Raw genomic sequence first — 17,500 nt, 5'->3', positions numbered from 1 at the left:
TCCCGAAAAAGTGAGAGCGGCTATAGAGAGACAGGGAGACAGCTTCACACAACATGGTGGAAACTCAGGTAAACTCCCACCGCAACGGTACAGTAATGTTTTTATCAGCTTGATGTTGAACTAATCCATGCTCGTTACATGATAATGGTACAGTGACTGCATTCAGCCGACGTGCTACATCGTTAGCTCGCCTGCTGCTTTCAGTAACTGTGTATCTTTCACCGGAGGCTCAGCAATGTCAGCACAGCTAAAAGTATTGGATGATAATGAAACGGTTAGTGAGCCGGACTGAATATTCTAACGAGATTGTGTCACACTTTATAACAGTTAGTTAACTAGTGTTAGTGGATGCTCTTCCTCTGTGTTGTATATTATGTGGGTCACGTTAGTTACAGCGACTGAGAGGTGGAGAAGCTGTGTACCTGAGTATCGGTAAAGGGCAATAAATCTAAATTGAACGTTACGAAGCAAACAGCGGCAGGTCCGATCTAGTGTAGCGTTAGCTGGCTGCTCGTGGCTGCATCACTAGGGGACAGTAAACAAACCGATCCACATTTGCTTTTACCGTTACATCATTTCTTGCAGGCTTTGACACTTTGACATAATACCAGTGGTACACAGGAAAGTAACATGGGTGGCGTTAGTTGGTGAAGTAACGTGGAAAGCGATACAACTTTGCACCGGATAACATTAGCAACTGCTCGGTGTTAGCCGGCGAGCTAACGTGACTTTCTCTGTGTTTCTCCAGCTTTACTAATGCTCACTTTGTTCTTGCTCGACATCATCTGAACCTGTTTGGTCTGATGGGCTTCAGCACATAAACCTTTATTGTTGTTTTGTGGCCTTACGGGAGCCCGTGTTTTACTGTGAGCCGGTTATGTTTATGCTGTTAGTGGACTGCATGTCGTTGGCTGCCGTGTTGTCGCTGTAGCGTGAGAGGCTCGGGAGCGCGCACAGGGCTGAATCCGACCCGGTGTCCTCACATTAAAAGCAGAATAGTGGCTGATGCGAGCAACGGAGAAAACAGGCGTGTGCTTCATTTCTAAGTGACTTTTCAGCCCATTGACAATAAGGCAATGAAAATTTGATTTACTAAAATCAAAACTTACATATGGCCCCTTTAAATTACAGTGAAAATAGCTTCATATTTGAAGCAACGACGGTTTCTTGGTAAGGGCTCGTCCGGGATTTGAACCCGGGACCTCTCGCACCCTAAGCGAGAATCATACCCCTAGACCAACGAGCCACAAAACACCTTTTCTGTTTTGATGAAAGACTCAGATTTCCTCAACGTTAAAGTAAAACAAGCTTTATCTATTAAAAGCACCTACGGGTTCATAGAAAGTGCTCCCCCGGGTTTTGAACCCAGGACCTCCCATTCCAAGGGCTCGTCCGGGATTTGAACCCGGGACCTCTCGCACCCGAAGCGAGAATCATACCCCTAGACCAACGAGCCACAAAACACCTTTTCTGTTTTGATGAAATACTCAGATTTCATCAACATTAAAAAAGTAGAGCAAGCTTTATCGATTAAAAGCAATAAGAAGCACCTGTTGGTTCATAGCAAGGGCTTCCCCGGGATTTGAACCCGGAACCTATCGCACCCAATGCGAGAATCATAGCCCTAGACACACGAGCCAAAATGCCTTTTCCGTTTTGATGAAAGACTCAGATTTCATCAACATTAAAGGGGCATTGTGGAGTTTCCAGCGGCCACTAGCGGTGCGGTTTTAAGATTGCAACCAGGCGTGTGCTCGTACACGTGCTGGCTTTAACTCATGAGCGAGCATAATCCGAAACACAACCGCTTTCATACAGAAATACAGAAACGCCTGCATGCGGGCTGTGGCTTTTCTCCAGACATGTTCGGGCTCTGTTACTTAAATGTTCCCGTCTCAGAGGCAGATCATCACCGGCGCCGTACCTTCCATTCAGCGCAGCGAGACACTGGCATATTGGCACAGTACTCCCGAAAAAGTGAGAGCGGCTATAGAGAGACAGGGAGACAGCTTCACACAACATGGTGGAAACTCAGGTAAACTCCCACCGCAACGGTACAGTAATGTTTTTATCAGCTTGATGTTGAACTAATCCATGCTCGTTACATGATAATGGTACAGTGACTGCATTCAGCCGACGTGCTACATCGTTAGCTCGCCTGCTGCTTTCAGTAACTGTGTATCTTTCACCGGAGGCTCAGCAATGTCAGCACAGCTAAAAGTATTGGATGATAATGAAACGGTTAGTGAGCCGGACTGAATATTCTAACGAGATTGTGTCACACTTTATAACAGTTAGTTAACTAGTGTTAGTGGATGCTCTTCCTCTGTGTTGTATATTATGTGGGTCACGTTAGTTACAGCGACTGAGAGGTGGAGAAGCTGTGTACCTGAGTATCGGTAAAGGGCAATAAAATCTAAATTGAACGTTACGAAGCAAACAGCGGCAGGTCCGATCTAGTGTAGCGTTAGCTGGCTGCTCGTGGCTGCATCACTAGGGGACAGTAAACAAACCGATCCACATTTGCTTTTTACCGTTACATCATTTCTTGCAGGCTTTGACACTTTGACATAATACCAGTGGTACACAGGAAAGTAACATGGGTGGCGTTAGTTGGTGAAGTAACGTGGAAAGCGATACAACTTTGCACCGGATAACATTAGCAACTGCTCGGTGTTAGCCGGCGAGCTAACGTGACTTTCTCTGTGTTTCTCCAGCTTTACTAATGCTCACTTTGTTCTTGCTCGACATCATCTGAACCTGTTTGGTCTGATGGGCTTCAGCACATAAACCTTTATTGTTGTTTTGTGGCCTTACGGGAGCCCGTGTTTTACTGTGAGCCGGTTATGTTTATGCTGTTAGTGGACTGCATGTCGTTGGCTGCCGTGTTGTCGCTGTAGCGTGAGAGGCTCGGGAGCGCGCACAGGGCTGAATCCGACCCGGTGTCCTCACATTAAAAGCAGAATAGTGGCTGATGCGAGCAACGGAGAAAACAGGCGTGTGCTTCATTTCTAAGTGACTTTTCAGCCCATTGACAATAAGGCAATGAAAATTTGATTTACTAAAATCAAAAACTTACATATGGCCCCTTTAAATTACAGTGAAAATAGCTTCATATTTGAAGCAACGACGGTTTCTTGGTAAGGGCTCGTCCGGGATTTGAACCCGGGACCTCTCGCACCCTAAGCGAGAATCATACCCCTAGACCAACGAGCCACAAAACACCTTTTCTGTTTTGATGAAAGACTCAGATTTCCTCAACGTTAAAGTAAAACAAGCTTTATCTATTAAAAGCACCTACGGGTTCATAGAAGTGCTCCCCCGGGTTTTGAACCCGGACCTCCCATTCCAAGGGCTCGTCCGGGATTTGAACCCGGGACCTCTCGCACCCGAAGCGAGAATCATACCCCTAGACCAACGAGCCACAAAACACCTTTTCTGTTTTGATGAAATACTCAGATTTCATCAACATTAAAATAAAGTAGAGCAAGCTTTATCGATTAAAAGCAATAAGAAGCACCTGTTGGTTCATAGCAAGGGCTTCCCCGGGATTTGAACCCGGAACCTATCGCACCCAATGCGAGAATCATAGCCCTAGACACACGAGCCACAAAATGCCTTTTCCGTTTTGATGAAAGACTCAGATTTCATCAACATTAAAGGGGCATTGTGGAGTTTCCAGCGGCCACTAGCGGTGCGGTTTTAAGATTGCAACCAGGCGTGTGCTCGTACACGTGCTGGCTTTAACTCATGAGCGAGCATAATCCGAAACACAACCGCTTTCATACAGAAATACAGAAACGCCTGCATGCGGGCTGTGGCTTTTCTCCAGACATGTTCGGGCTCTGTTACTTAAATGTTCCCGTCTCAGAGGCAGATCATCACCGGCGCCGTACCTTCCATTCAGCGCAGCGAGACACTGGCATATTGGCACAGTACTCCCGAAAAAAGTGAGAGCGGCTATAGAGAGACAGGGAGACAGCTTCACACAACATGGTGGAAACTCAGGTAAACTCCCACCGCAACGGTACAGTAATGTTTTTATCAGCTTGATGTTGAACTAATCCATGCTCGTTACATGATAATGGTACAGTGACTGCATTCAGCCGACGTGCTACATCGTTAGCTCGCCTGCTGCTTTCAGTAACTGTGTATCTTTCACCGGAGGCTCAGCAATGTCAGCACAGCTAAAAGTATTGGATGATAATGAAACGGTTAGTGAGCCGGACTGAATATTCTAACGAGATTGTGTCACACTTTATAACAGTTAGTTAACTAGTGTTAGTGGATGCTCTTCCTCTGTGTTGTATATTATGTGGGTCACGTTAGTTACAGCGACTGAGAGGTGGAGAAGCTGTGTACCTGAGTATCGGTAAAGGGCAATAAAATCTAAATTGAACGTTACGAAGCAAACAGCGGCAGGTCCGATCTAGTGTAGCGTTAGCTGGCTGCTCGTGGCTGCATCACTAGGGGACAGTAAACAAACCGATCCACATTTGCTTTTTACCGTTACATCATTTCTTGCAGGCTTTGACACTTTGACATAATACCAGTGGTACACAGGAAAGTAACATGGGTGGCGTTAGTTGGTGAAGTAACGTGGAAAGCGATACAACTTTGCACCGGATAACATTAGCAACTGCTCGGTGTTAGCCGGCGAGCTAACGTGACTTTCTCTGTGTTTCTCCAGCTTTACTAATGCTCACTTTGTTCTTGCTCGACATCATCTGAACCTGTTTGGTCTGATGGGCTTCAGCACATAAACCTTTATTGTTGTTTTGTGGCCTTACGTGGAGCCCGTGTTTTACTGTGAGCCGGTTATGTTTATGCTGTTAGTGGACTGCATGTCGTTGGCTGCCGTGTTGTCGCTGTAGCGTGAGAGGCTCGGGAGCGCGCACAGGGCTGAATCCGACCCGGTGTCCTCACATTAAAAGCAGAATAGTGGCTGATGCGAGCAACGGAGAAAACAGGCGTGTGCTTCATTTCTAAGTGACTTTTCAGCCCATTGACAATAAGGCAATGAAAATTTGATTTACTAAAATCAAAAACTTACATATGGCCCCTTTAAATTACAGTGAAAATAGCTTCATATTTGAAGCAACGACGGTTTCTTGGTAAGGGCTCGTCCGGGATTTGAACCCGGGACCTCTCGCACCCTAAGCGAGAATCATACCCCTAGACCAACGAGCCACAAAACACCTTTTCTGTTTTGATGAAAGACTCAGATTTCCTCAACGTTAAAGTAAAACAAGCTTTATCTATTAAAAGCACCTACGGGTTCATAGCAAGTGCTCCCCCGGGTTTTGAACCGGGACCTCCCATTCCAAGGGCTCGTCCGGGATTTGAACCCGGGACCTCTCGCACCCGAAGCGAGAATCATACCCCTAGACCAACGAGCCACAAAACACCTTTTCTGTTTTGATGAAATACTCAGATTTCATCAACATTAAAATAAAGTAGAGCAAGCTTTATCGATTAAAAGCAATAAGAAGCACCTGTTGGTTCATAGCAAGGGCTTCCCGGGATTTGAACCCGGAACCTATCGCACCCAATGCGAGAATCATAGCCCTAGACACACGAGCCACAAAATGCCTTTTCCGTTTTGATGAAAGACTCAGATTTCATCAACATTAAAGGGGCATTGTGGAGTTTCCAGCGGCCACTAGCGGTGCGGTTTTAAGATTGCAACCAGGCGTGTGCTCGTACACGTGCTGGCTTTAACTCATGAGCGAGCATAATCCGAAACACAACCGCTTTCATACAGAAATACAGAAACGCCTGCATGCGGGCTGTGGCTTTTCTCCAGACATGTTCGGGCTCTGTTACTTAAATGTTCCCGTCTCAGAGGCAGATCATCACCGGCGCCGTACCTTCCATTCAGCGCAGCGAGACACTGGCATATTGGCACAGTACTCCCGAAAAAAGTGAGAGCGGCTATAGAGAGACAGGGAGACAGCTTCACACAACATGGTGGAAACTCAGGTAAACTCCCACCGCAACGGTACAGTAATGTTTTTATCAGCTTGATGTTGAACTAATCCATGCTCGTTACATGATAATGGTACAGTGACTGCATTCAGCCGACGTGCTACATCGTTAGCTCGCCTGCTGCTTTCAGTAACTGTGTATCTTTCACCGGAGGCTCAGCAATGTCAGCACAGCTAAAAGTATTGGATGATAATGAAACGGTTAGTGAGCCGGACTGAATATTCTAACGAGATTGTGTCACACTTTATAACAGTTAGTTAACTAGTGTTAGTGGATGCTCTTCCTCTGTGTTGTATATTATGTGGGTCACGTTAGTTACAGCGACTGAGAGGTGGAGAAGCTGTGTACCTGAGTATCGGTAAAGGGCAATAAAATCTAAATTGAACGTTACGAAGCAAACAGCGGCAGGTCCGATCTAGTGTAGCGTTAGCTGGCTGCTCGTGGCTGCATCACTAGGGGACAGTAAACAAACCGATCCACATTTGCTTTTTACCGTTACATCATTTCTTGCAGGCTTTGACACTTTGACATAATACCAGTGGTACACAGGAAAGTAACATGGGTGGCGTTAGTTGGTGAAGTAACGTGGAAAGCGATACAACTTTGCACCGGATAACATTAGCAACTGCTCGGTGTTAGCCGGCGAGCTAACGTGACTTTCTCTGTGTTTCTCCAGCTTTACTAATGCTCACTTTGTTCTTGCTCGACATCATCTGAACCTGTTTGGTCTGATGGGCTTCAGCACATAAACCTTTATTGTTGTTTTGTGGCCTTACGTGGAGCCCGTGTTTTACTGTGAGCCGGTTATGTTTATGCTGTTAGTGGACTGCATGTCGTTGGCTGCCGTGTTGTCGCTGTAGCGTGAGAGGCTCGGGAGCGCGCACAGGGCTGAATCCGACCCGGTGTCCTCACATTAAAAGCAGAATAGTGGCTGATGCGAGCAACGGAGAAAACAGGCGTGTGCTTCATTTCTAAGTGACTTTTCAGCCCATTGACAATAAGGCAATGAAAATTTGATTTACTAAAATCAAAAACTTACATATGGCCCCTTTAAATTACAGTGAAAATAGCTTCATATTTGAAGCAACGACGGTTTCTTGGTAAGGGCTCGTCCGGGATTTGAACCCGGGACCTCTCGCACCCTAAGCGAGAATCATACCCCTAGACCAACGAGCCACAAAACACCTTTTCTGTTTTGATGAAAGACTCAGATTTCCTCAACGTTAAAGTAAAACAAGCTTTATCTATTAAAAGCACCTACGGGTTCATAGCAAGTGCTCCCCCGGGTTTTGAACCCGGGACCTCCCATTCCAAGGGCTCGTCCGGGATTTGAACCCGGGACCTCTCGCACCCAAAGCGAGAATCATACCCCTAGACCAACGAGCCACAAAACACCTTTTCTGTTTTGATGAAATACTCAGATTTCATCAACATTAAAATAAAGTACAGCAAGCTTTATCGATTAAAAGCAATAAGAAGCACCTGTTGGTTCATAGCAAGGGCTTCCCCGGGATTTGAACCCGAAACCTATCGCACCCAATGCGAGAATCATAGCCCTAGACACACGAGCCACAAAATGCCTTTTCCGTTTTGATGAAAGACTCAGATTTCATCAACATTAAAGGGGCATTGTGGAGTTTCCAGCGGCCACTAGCGGTGCGGTTTTAAGATTGCAACCAGGCGTGTGCTCGTACACGTGCTGGCTTTAACTCATGAGCGAGCATAATCCGAAACACAACCGCTTTCATACAGAAATACAGAAACGCCTGCATGCGGGCTGTGGCTTTTCTCCAGACATGTTCGGGCTCTGTTACTTAAATGTTCCCGTCTCAGAGGCAGATCATCACCGGCGCCGTACCTTCCATTCAGCGCAGCGAGACACTGGCATATTGGCACAGTACTCCCGAAAAAAGTGAGAGCGGCTATAGAGAGACAGGGAGACAGCTTCACACAACATGGTGGAAACTCAGGTAAACTCCCACCGCAACGGTACAGTAATGTTTTTATCAGCTTGATGTTGAACTAATCCATGCTCGTTACATGATAATGGTACAGTGACTGCATTCAGCCGACGTGCTACATCGTTAGCTCGCCTGCTGCTTTCAGTAACTGTGTATCTTTCACCGGAGGCTCAGCAATGTCAGCACAGCTAAAAGTATTGGATGATAATGAAACGGTTAGTGAGCCGGACTGAATATTCTAACGAGATTGTGTCACACTTTATAACAGTTAGTTAACTAGTGTTAGTGGATGCTCTTCCTCTGTGTTGTATATTATGTGGGTCACGTTAGTTACAGCGACTGAGAGGTGGAGAAGCTGTGTACCTGAGTATCGGTAAAGGGCAATAAAATCTAAATTGAACGTTACGAAGCAAACAGCGGCAGGTCCGATCTAGTGTAGCGTTAGCTGGCTGCTCGTGGCTGCATCACTAGGGGACAGTAAACAAACCGATCCACATTTGCTTTTTACCGTTACATCATTTCTTGCAGGCTTTGACACTTTGACATAATACCAGTGGTACACAGGAAAGTAACATGGGTGGCGTTAGTTGGTGAAGTAACGTGGAAAGCGATACAACTTTGCACCGGATAACATTAGCAACTGCTCGGTGTTAGCCGGCGAGCTAACGTGACTTTCTCTGTGTTTCTCCAGCTTTACTAATGCTCACTTTGTTCTTGCTCGACATCATCTGAACCTGTTTGGTCTGATGGGCTTCAGCACATAAACCTTTATTGTTGTTTTGTGGCCTTACGTGGAGCCCGTGTTTTACTGTGAGCCGGTTATGTTTATGCTGTTAGTGGACTGCATGTCGTTAGCTGCCGTGTTGTCGCTGTAGCGTGAGAGGCTCGGGAGCGCGCACAGGGCTGAATCCGACCCGGTGTCCTCACATTAAAAGCAGAATAGTGGCTGATGCGAGCAACGGAGAAAACAGGCGTGTGCTTCATTTCTAAGTGACTTTTCAGCCCATTGACAATAAGGCAATGAAAATTTGATTTACTAAAATCAAAAACTTACATATGGCCCCTTTAAATTACAGTGAAAATAGCTTCATATTTGAAGCAACGACGGTTTCTTGGTAAGGGCTCGTCCGGGATTTGAACCCGGGACCTCTCGCACCCTAAGCGAGAATCATACCCCTAGACCAACGAGCCACAAAACACCTTTTCTGTTTTGATGAAAGACTCAGATTTCCTCAACGTTAAAGTAAAACAAGCTTTATCTATTAAAAGCACCTACGGGTTCATAGCAAGTGCTCCCCCGGGTTTTGAACCCGGGACTCCCATTCCAAGGGCTCGTCCGGGATTTGAACCCGGGACCTCTCGCACCCAAAGCAAGAATCATACCCCTAGACCAACGAGCCACAAAACACCTTTTCTGTTTTGATGAAATACTCAGATTTCATCAACATTAAAATAAAGTACAGCAAGCTTTATTGATTAAAAGCAATAAGAAGCACCTGTTGGTTCATAGCAAGGGCTTCCCCGGGATTTGAACCCGAAACCTATCGCACCCAATGCGAGAATCATAGCCCTAGACACACGAGCCACAAAATGCCTTTTCCGTTTTGATGAAAGACTCAGATTTCATCAACATTAAGGGGCATTGTGGAGTTTCCAGCGGCCACTAGCGGTGCGGTTTTAAGATTGCAACCAGGCGTGTGCTCGTACACGTGCTGGCTTTAACTCATGAGCGAGCATAATCCGAAACACAACCGCTTTCATACAGAAATACAGAAACGTCTGCATGCGGGCTGTGGCTTTTCTCCAGACATGTTCGGGCTCTGTTACTTAAATGTTCCCGTCTCAGAGGCAGATCATCACCGGCGCCGTACCTTCCATTCAGCGCAGCGAGACACTGGCATATTGGCACAGTACTCCCGAAAAAAGTGAGAGCGGCTATAGAGAGACAGGGAGACAGCTTCACACAACATGGTGGAAACTCAGGTAAACTCCCACCGCAACGGTACAGTAATGTTTTTATCAGCTTGATGTTGAACTAATCCATGCTCGTTACATGATAATGGTACAGTGACTGCATTCAGCCGACGTGCTACATCGTTAGCTCGCCTGCTGCTTTCAGTAACTGTGTATCTTTCACCGGAGGCTCAGCAATGTCAGCACAGCTAAAAGTATTGGATGATAATGAAACGGTTAGTGAGCCGGACTGAATATTCTAACGAGATTGTGTCACACTTTATAACAGTTAGTTAACTAGTGTTAGTGGATGCTCTTCCTCTGTGTTGTATATTATGTGGGTCACGTTAGTTACAGCGACTGAGAGGTGGAGAAGCTGTGTACCTGAGTATCGGTAAAGGGCAATAAAATCTAAATTGAACGTTACGAAGCAAACAGCGGCAGGTCCGATCTAGTGTAGCGTTAGCTGGCTGCTCGTGGCTGCATCACTAGGGGACAGTAAACAATGCTAATGCTCACTTTGTTCTTGCTCGACATCATCTGAACCTGTTTGGTCTGATGGGCTTCAGCACATAAACCTTATTGTTGTTTGTGGCCTTACGTGGAGCCCGTGTTTTACTGTGAGCCGGTTATGTTTATGCTGTTAGTGGACTGCATGTCGTTAGCTGCCGTGTTGTCGCTGTAGCGTGAGAGGCTCGGGAGCGCGCACAGGGCTGAATCCGACCCGGTGTCCTCACATTAAAAGCAGAATAGTGGCTGATGCGAGCAACGGAGAAAACAGGCGTGTGCTTCATTTCTAAGTGACTTTTCAGCCCATTGACAATAAGGCAATGAAAATTTGATTTACTAAAATCAAAAACTTACATATGGCCCCTTTAAATTACAGTGAAAATAGCTTCATATTTGAAGCAACGACAGTTTCTTGGTAAGGGCTCGTCCGGGATTTGAACCCGGGACCTCTCGCACCCTAAGCGAGAATCATACCCTAGACCAACGAGCCACAAAACACCTTTTCTGTTTTGATGAAAGACTCAGATTTCCTCAACGTTAAAGTAAAACAAGCTTTATCTATTAAAAGCACCTACGGGTTCATAGCAAGTGCCCCGGGTTTTGAACCCGGGACCTCCCATTCCAAGGGCTCGTCCGGGATTTGAACCCGGGACCTCTCGCACCCAAAGCAAGAATCATACCCCTAGACCAACGAGCCACAAAACACCTTTTCTGTTTTGATGAAATACTCAGATTTCATCAACATTAAAATAAAGTACAGCAAGCTTTATTGATTAAAAGCAATAAGAAGCACCTGTTGGTTCATAGCAAGGGCTTCCCCGGGATTTGAACCCGAAACCTATCGCACCCAATGCGAGAATCATAGCCCTAGACACACGAGCCACAAAATGCCTTTTCCGTTTTGATGAAAGACTCAGATTTCATCAACATTAAAGGGGCATTGTGGAGTTTCCAGCGGCCACTAGCGGTGCGGTTTTAAGATTGCAACCAGGCGTGTGCTCGTACACGTGCTGGCTTAACTCATGAGCGAGCATAATCCGAAACACAACCGCTTTCATACAGAAATACAGAAACGTCTGCATGCGGGCTGTGGCTTTTCTCCAGACATGTTCGGGCTCTGTTACTTAAATGTTCCCGTCTCAGAGGCAGATCATCACGGCGCCGTACCTTCCATTCAGCGCAGCGAGACACTGGCATATTGGCACAGTACTCCCGAAAAAAGTGAGAGCGGCTATAGAGAGACAGGGAGACAGCTTCACACAACATGGTGGAAACTCAGGTAAACTCCCACCGCAACGGTACAGTAATGTTTTTATCAGCTTGATGTTGAACTAATCCATGCTCGTTACATGATAATGGTACAGTGACTGCATTCAGCCGACGTGCTACATCGTTAGCTCGCCTGCTGCTTTCAGTAACTGTGTATCTTTCACCGGAGGCTCAGCAATGTCAGCACAGCTAAAAGTATTGGATGATAATGAAACGGTTAGTGAGCCGGACTGAATATTCTAACGAGATGTGTCACACTTTATAACAGTTAGTTAACTAGTGTTAGTGGATGCTCTTCCTCTGTGTTGTATATTATGTGGGTCACGTTAGTTACAGCGACTGAGAGGTGGAGAAGCTGTGTACCTGAGTATCGGTAAAGGGCAATAAAATCTAAATTGAACGTTACGAAGCAAACAGCGGCAGGTCCGATCTAGTGTAGCGTTAGCTGGCTGCTCGTGGCTGCATCACTAGGGGACAGTAAACATGCTAATGCTCACTTTGTTCTTGCTCGACATCATCTGAACCTGTTTGGTCTGATGGGCTTCAGCACATAAACCTTTATTGTTGTTTTGTGGCCTTACGTGGAGCCCGTGTTTACTGTGAGCCGGTTATGTTTATGCTGTTAGTGGACTGCATGTCGTTGGCTGCCGTGTTGTCGCTGTAGCGTGAGAGGCTCGGGAGCGCGCACAGGGCTGAATCCGACCGGTGTCCTCACATTAAAAGCAGAATAGTGGCTGATGCGAGCAACGGAGAAAACAGGCGTGTGCTTCATTTCTAAGTGACTTTTCAGCCCATTGACAATAAGGCAATGAAAATTTGATTTACTAAAATCAAAAACTTACATATGGCCCCTTTAAATTACAGTGAAAATAGCTTCATATTTGAAGCAACGACGGTTTCTTGGTAAGGGCTCGTCCGGGATTGAACCCGGGACCTCTCGCACCCTAAGCGAGAATCATACCCCTAGACCAACGAGCCACAAAACACCTTTTCTGTTTTGATGAAAGACTCAGATTTCCTCAACGTTAAAGTAAAACAAGCTTTATCTATTAAAAGCACCTACGGATTCATAGCAAGTGCTCCCCCGGGTTTTGAACCGGGACCTCCCATTCCAAGGGCTCATCCGGGATTTGAACCCGGGACCTCTCGCACCCAAAGCGAGAATCATACCCCTAGACCAACGAGCCACAAAACACCTTTTCTGTTTTGATGAAATACTCAGATTTCATCAACATTAAAATAAAGTACAGCAAGCTTTATCGATTAAAAGCAATAAGAAGCACCTGTTGGTTCATAGCAAGGGCTCCCCGGGATTTGAACCCGAAACCTATCGCACCCAATGCGAGAATCATAGCCCTAGACACACGAGCCACAAAATGCCTTTTCCGTTTTGATGAAAGACTCAGATTTCATCAACATTAAAGGGGCATTGTGGAGTTTCCAGCGGCCACTAGCGGTGCGGTTTTAAGATTGCAACCAGGCGTGTGCTCGTACACGTGCTGGCTTTAACTCATGAGCGAGCATAATCCGAAACACAACCGCTTTCATACAGAAATACAGAAACGTCTGCATGCGGGCTGTGGCTTTTCTCCAGACATGTTCGGGCTCTGTTACTTAAATGTTCCCGTCTCAGAGGCAGATCATCACCGGCGCCGTACCTTCCATTCAGCGCAGCGAGACACTGGCATATTGGCACAGTACTCCCGAAAAAAGTGAGAGCGGCTATAGAGAGACAGGGAGACAGCTTCACACAACATGGTGGAAACTCAGGTAAACTCCCACCGCAACGGTACAGTAATGTTTTTATCAGCTTGATGTTGAACTAATCCATGCTCGTTACATGATAATGGTACAGTGACTGCATTCAGCCGACGTGCTACATCGTTAGCTCGCCTGCTGCTTTCAGTAACTGTGTATCTTTCACCGGAGGCTCAGCAATGTCAGCACAGCTAAAAGTATTGGATGATAATGAAACGGTTAGTGAGCCGGACTGAATATTCTAACGAGATTGTGTCACACTTTATAACAGTTAGTTAACTAGTGTTAGTGGATGCTCTTCCTCTGTGTTGTATATTATGTGGGTCACGTTAGTTACAGCGACTGAGAGGTGGAGAAGCTGTGTACCTGAGTATCGGTAAAGGGCAATAAAATCTAAATTGAACGTTACGAAGCAAACAGCGGCAGGTCCGATCTAGTGTAGCGTTAGCTGGCTGCTCGTGGCTGCATCACTAGGGGACAGTAAACAATGCTAATGCTCACTTTGTTCTTGCTCGACATCATCTGAACCTGTTTGGTCTGATGGGCTTCAGCACATAAACCTTTATTGTTGTTTTGTGGCCTTACGTGGAGCCCGTGTTTTACTGTGAGCCGGTTATGTTTATGCTGTTAGTGGACTGCATGTCGTTGGCTGCCGTGTTGTCGCTGTAGCGTGAGAGGCTCGGGAGCGCGCACAGGGCTGAATCCGACCCGGTGTCCTCACATTAAAAGCAGAATAGTGGCTGATGCGAGCAACGGAGAAAACAGCCGTGTGCTTCATTTCTAAGTGACTTTTCAGCCCATTGACAATAAGGCAATGAAAATTTGATTTACTAAAATCAAAAACTTACATATGGCCCCTTTAAATTACAGTGAAAATAGCTTCATATTTGAAGCAACGACGGTTTCTTGGTAAGGGCTCGTCCGGGATTTGAACCCGGGACCTCTCGCACCCTAAGCGAGAATCATACCCCTAGACCAACGAGCCACAAAACACCTTTTCTGTTTTGATGAAAGACTCAGATTTCCTCAACGTTAAAGAAAACAAGCTTTATCTATTAAAAGCACCTACGGATTCATAGCAAGTGCTCCCCCGGGTTTTGAACCGGGACCTCCCATTCCAAGGGCTCATCCGGGATTTGAACCCGGGACCTCTCGCACCCAAAGCGAGAATCATACCCCTAGACCAACGAGCCACAAAACACCTTTTCTGTTTTGATGAAATACTCAGATTTCATCAACATAAAATAAAGTACAGCAAGCTTTATCGATTAAAGCAATAAGAAGCACCTGTTGGTTCATAGCAAGGGCTTCCCCGGGATTTGAACCCGAAACCTATCGCACCCAATGCGAGAATCATAGCCCTAGACACGAGCCACAAAATGCCTTTTCCGTTTTGATGAAAGACTCAGATTTCATCAACATTAAAGGGGCATTGTGGAGTTTCCAGCGGCCACTAGCGGTGCGGTTTTAAGATTGCAACCAGGCGTGTGCTCGTACACGTGCTGGCTTTAACTCATGAGCGAGCATAATCCGAAACACAACCGCTTTCATACACAAATACAGAAACGCCTGCATGCGGGCTGTGGCTTTTCTCCAGACATGTTCGGGCTCTGTTACTTAAATGTTCCCGTCTCAGAGGCAGATCATCACCGGCGCCGTACCTTCCATTCAGCGCAGCGAGACACTGGCATATTGGCACAGTACTCCCGAAAAAAGTGAGAGCGGCTATAGAGAGACAGGGAGACAGCTTCACACAACATGGTGGAAACTCAGGTAACTCCCACCGCAACGGTACAGTAATGTTTTTATCAGCTTGATGTTGAACTAATCCATGCTCGTTACATGATAATGGTACAGTGACTGCATTCAGCCGACGTGCTACATCGTTAGCTCGCCTGCTGCTTTCAGTAACTGTGTATCTTTCACCGGAGGCTCAGCAATGTCAGCACAGCTAAAAGTATTGGATGATAATGAAACGGTTAGTGAGCCGGACTGAATATTCTAACGAGATTGTGTCACACTTTATAACAGTTAGTTAACTAGTGTTAGTGGATGCTCTTCCTCTGTGTTGTATATTATGTGGGTCACGTTAGTTACAGCGACTGAGAGGTGGAGAAGCTGTGTACCTGAGTATCGGTAAAGGGCAATAAAATCTAAATTGAACGTTACGAAGCAAACAGCGGCAGGTCCGATCTAGTGTAGCGTTAGCTGGCTGCTCGTGGCTGCATCACTAGGGGACAGTAACAAACCGATCCACATTTGCTTTTTACCGTTACATCATTTCTTGCAGGCTTTGACACTTTGACATAATACCAGTGGTACACAGGAAAGTAACATGGGTGGCGTTAGTTGGTGAAGTAACGTGGAAAGCGATACAACTTTGCACCGGATAACATTAGCAACTGCTCGGTGTTAGCCGGCGAGCTAAAGTGACTTTCTCTGTGTTTCTCCAGCTTTACTAATGCTCACTTTGTTCTTGCTCGACATCATCTGAACCTGTTTGGTCTGATGGGCTTCAGCACATAAACCTTTATTGTTGTTTTGTGGCCTTACGTGGAGCCCGTGTTTTACTGTGAGCCGGTCATGTTTATGCTGTTAGTGGACTGCATGTCGTTAGCTGCCGTGTTGTCGCTGTAGCGTGAGAGGCTCGGGAGCGCGCACAGGGCTGAATCCGACCCGGTGTCCTCACTTAAAAGCAGAATAGTGGCTGATGCGAGCAACGGAGAAAACAGGCGTGTGCTTCATTTCTAAGTGACTTTTCAGCCCATTGACAATATGGCAATGAAAATTTGATTTACTAAAATCAAAAACTTACATATGGCCCCTTTAAATTACAGTGAAAATAGCTTCATATTTGAAGCAACGACGGTTTCTTGGTAAGGGCTCGTCGGGATTTGAACCGGGACCTCTCGCACCCTAAGCGAGAATCATACCCCTAGACCAACGAGCCACAAATCTCCTTTTCTGCGTTGATGAAATAATCAGATTTCATCCAAATGAAATCACTGGAAAACAAGCTTATATATTAAAAGCAATAAAGAAGCTTCTATAGTTCAGAGGGTGGGCTCGTCCGGGATTTGAACCCGGGACCTCTCGCACCCGAAGCGAGAATCATACCCCTGACCAACGAGCCAAAACACCTTTTCTGTTTTGATGAAATACTAGATTTCATCAACATTAAAATAAAAGTACAGCAAGCTTTATCGATTAAAGCAATAAGAAGCACCTGTTGGTTCATAGCAAGGGCTTCCCGGGATTTGAACCCGGAACCTATCGCACCCAATGCGAGAATCATAGCCCTAGACACACGAGCCCACAAAATGCCTTTTCCGTTTTGATGAAAGACTCAGATTTCATCAACATTAAAGGGGCATTGTGGAGTTCCAGCGGCCACTAGCGGTGCGGTTTTAAGATTGCAACCAGGCGTGTGCTCGTACACGTGCTGGCTTTAACTCATGAGCGAGCATAATCCGAAACACAACGCTTTCATACAGAAATACAGAAACGCCTGCATGCGGGCTGTGGCTTTTCTCCAGACATGTTCGGCTCTGTTACTTAAATGTTCCCGTCTCAGAGGCAGATCATCACCGGCGCCGTACCTTCCATTCAGCGCAGCGAGACACTGCATATTGGCACAGTACTCCGAAAAGAGTGAGAGCGGCTATAGAGAGACAGGGAGACGCTTCACACATCATGGTGGAAACTCAGGTAAACTCCCACCGCAACGGTACAGTAAGTTTTTATCAGCTTGATGTTGAACTAATCCATGCTCGTTACATGATAATGGTACAGTGACTGCATTCAGCCGACGTGCTACATCGTTAGCTCGCCTGCTGCTTTCAGTAACTGTGTATTTCACCGGAGGCTCAGCAATGTCAGCCACAGCTAAAAGTATTGGATGATAATGAAACGGTTAGTGAGCCGGACTGAATATTTCTAACGAGATTGTGTCACATTTATAACAGTTAGTTAACTAGGTTAGTGGATGCTCTTCCTCTGTGTTGTATATTATGTGGGTCACGTTAGTTACAGCGACTGAGAGGTGGAGAAGCTGTGTACCT

General features: G+C 46.1%; 16 non-coding genes across 16 annotated transcripts; all 16 read right to left on the bottom strand.

Annotated features, from left to right (window-relative positions):
• Positions 1-1,174: 1,174 nt before the first annotated feature.
• On the bottom strand, positions 1,175-1,246 carry trnap-agg. Its single transcript has one exon. It is a non-coding gene; the product is annotated as a tRNA-Pro (tRNA).
• A 138-nt stretch (positions 1,247-1,384) lies between these two features.
• On the bottom strand, positions 1,385-1,456 carry trnap-cgg. The gene has a single exon. It is a non-coding gene; the product is annotated as a tRNA-Pro (tRNA).
• Positions 1,457-3,144: 1,688 nt separating this feature from the next.
• trnap-agg lies at positions 3,145-3,216 on the bottom strand. The gene has a single exon. It is a non-coding gene; the product is annotated as a tRNA-Pro (tRNA).
• Positions 3,217-3,352: 136 nt separating this feature from the next.
• On the bottom strand, positions 3,353-3,424 carry trnap-cgg. Its single transcript has one exon. It is a non-coding gene; the product is annotated as a tRNA-Pro (tRNA).
• A 1,694-nt stretch (positions 3,425-5,118) lies between these two features.
• On the bottom strand, positions 5,119-5,190 carry trnap-agg. The gene has a single exon. It is a non-coding gene; the product is annotated as a tRNA-Pro (tRNA).
• A 137-nt stretch (positions 5,191-5,327) lies between these two features.
• Positions 5,328-5,399, bottom strand: trnap-cgg. Its single transcript has one exon. It is a non-coding gene; the product is annotated as a tRNA-Pro (tRNA).
• Positions 5,400-7,092: 1,693 nt separating this feature from the next.
• Positions 7,093-7,164, bottom strand: trnap-agg. The gene has a single exon. It is a non-coding gene; the product is annotated as a tRNA-Pro (tRNA).
• Positions 7,165-7,302: 138 nt separating this feature from the next.
• On the bottom strand, positions 7,303-7,374 carry trnap-ugg. The gene has a single exon. It is a non-coding gene; the product is annotated as a tRNA-Pro (tRNA).
• A 1,694-nt stretch (positions 7,375-9,068) lies between these two features.
• On the bottom strand, positions 9,069-9,140 carry trnap-agg. The gene has a single exon. It is a non-coding gene; the product is annotated as a tRNA-Pro (tRNA).
• A 137-nt stretch (positions 9,141-9,277) lies between these two features.
• trnap-ugg lies at positions 9,278-9,349 on the bottom strand. Its single transcript has one exon. It is a non-coding gene; the product is annotated as a tRNA-Pro (tRNA).
• Positions 9,350-10,831: 1,482 nt separating this feature from the next.
• trnap-agg lies at positions 10,832-10,902 on the bottom strand. The gene has a single exon. It is a non-coding gene; the product is annotated as a tRNA-Pro (tRNA).
• A 135-nt stretch (positions 10,903-11,037) lies between these two features.
• On the bottom strand, positions 11,038-11,109 carry trnap-ugg. The gene has a single exon. It is a non-coding gene; the product is annotated as a tRNA-Pro (tRNA).
• Positions 11,110-12,588: 1,479 nt separating this feature from the next.
• trnap-agg lies at positions 12,589-12,659 on the bottom strand. Its single transcript has one exon. It is a non-coding gene; the product is annotated as a tRNA-Pro (tRNA).
• A 137-nt stretch (positions 12,660-12,796) lies between these two features.
• On the bottom strand, positions 12,797-12,868 carry trnap-ugg. Its single transcript has one exon. It is a non-coding gene; the product is annotated as a tRNA-Pro (tRNA).
• A 1,484-nt stretch (positions 12,869-14,352) lies between these two features.
• trnap-agg lies at positions 14,353-14,424 on the bottom strand. The gene has a single exon. It is a non-coding gene; the product is annotated as a tRNA-Pro (tRNA).
• Positions 14,425-14,560: 136 nt separating this feature from the next.
• Positions 14,561-14,632, bottom strand: trnap-ugg. Its single transcript has one exon. It is a non-coding gene; the product is annotated as a tRNA-Pro (tRNA).
• Positions 14,633-17,500: the final 2,868 nt, after the last annotated feature.

This window comes from Micropterus salmoides, unplaced genomic scaffold (assembly GCF_014851395.1).
Source record: "Micropterus salmoides isolate LMB-PRFRI ecotype aquatic unplaced genomic scaffold, ASM1485139v1 Ms_hic_scaffold_2395, whole genome shotgun sequence".
Taxonomy (NCBI): Eukaryota; Metazoa; Chordata; class Actinopteri; order Centrarchiformes; family Centrarchidae; genus Micropterus; species Micropterus salmoides.
Note: the sequence above shows the minus strand (reverse complement) of the source record. Positions and strands in the feature narration are given on the sequence as shown.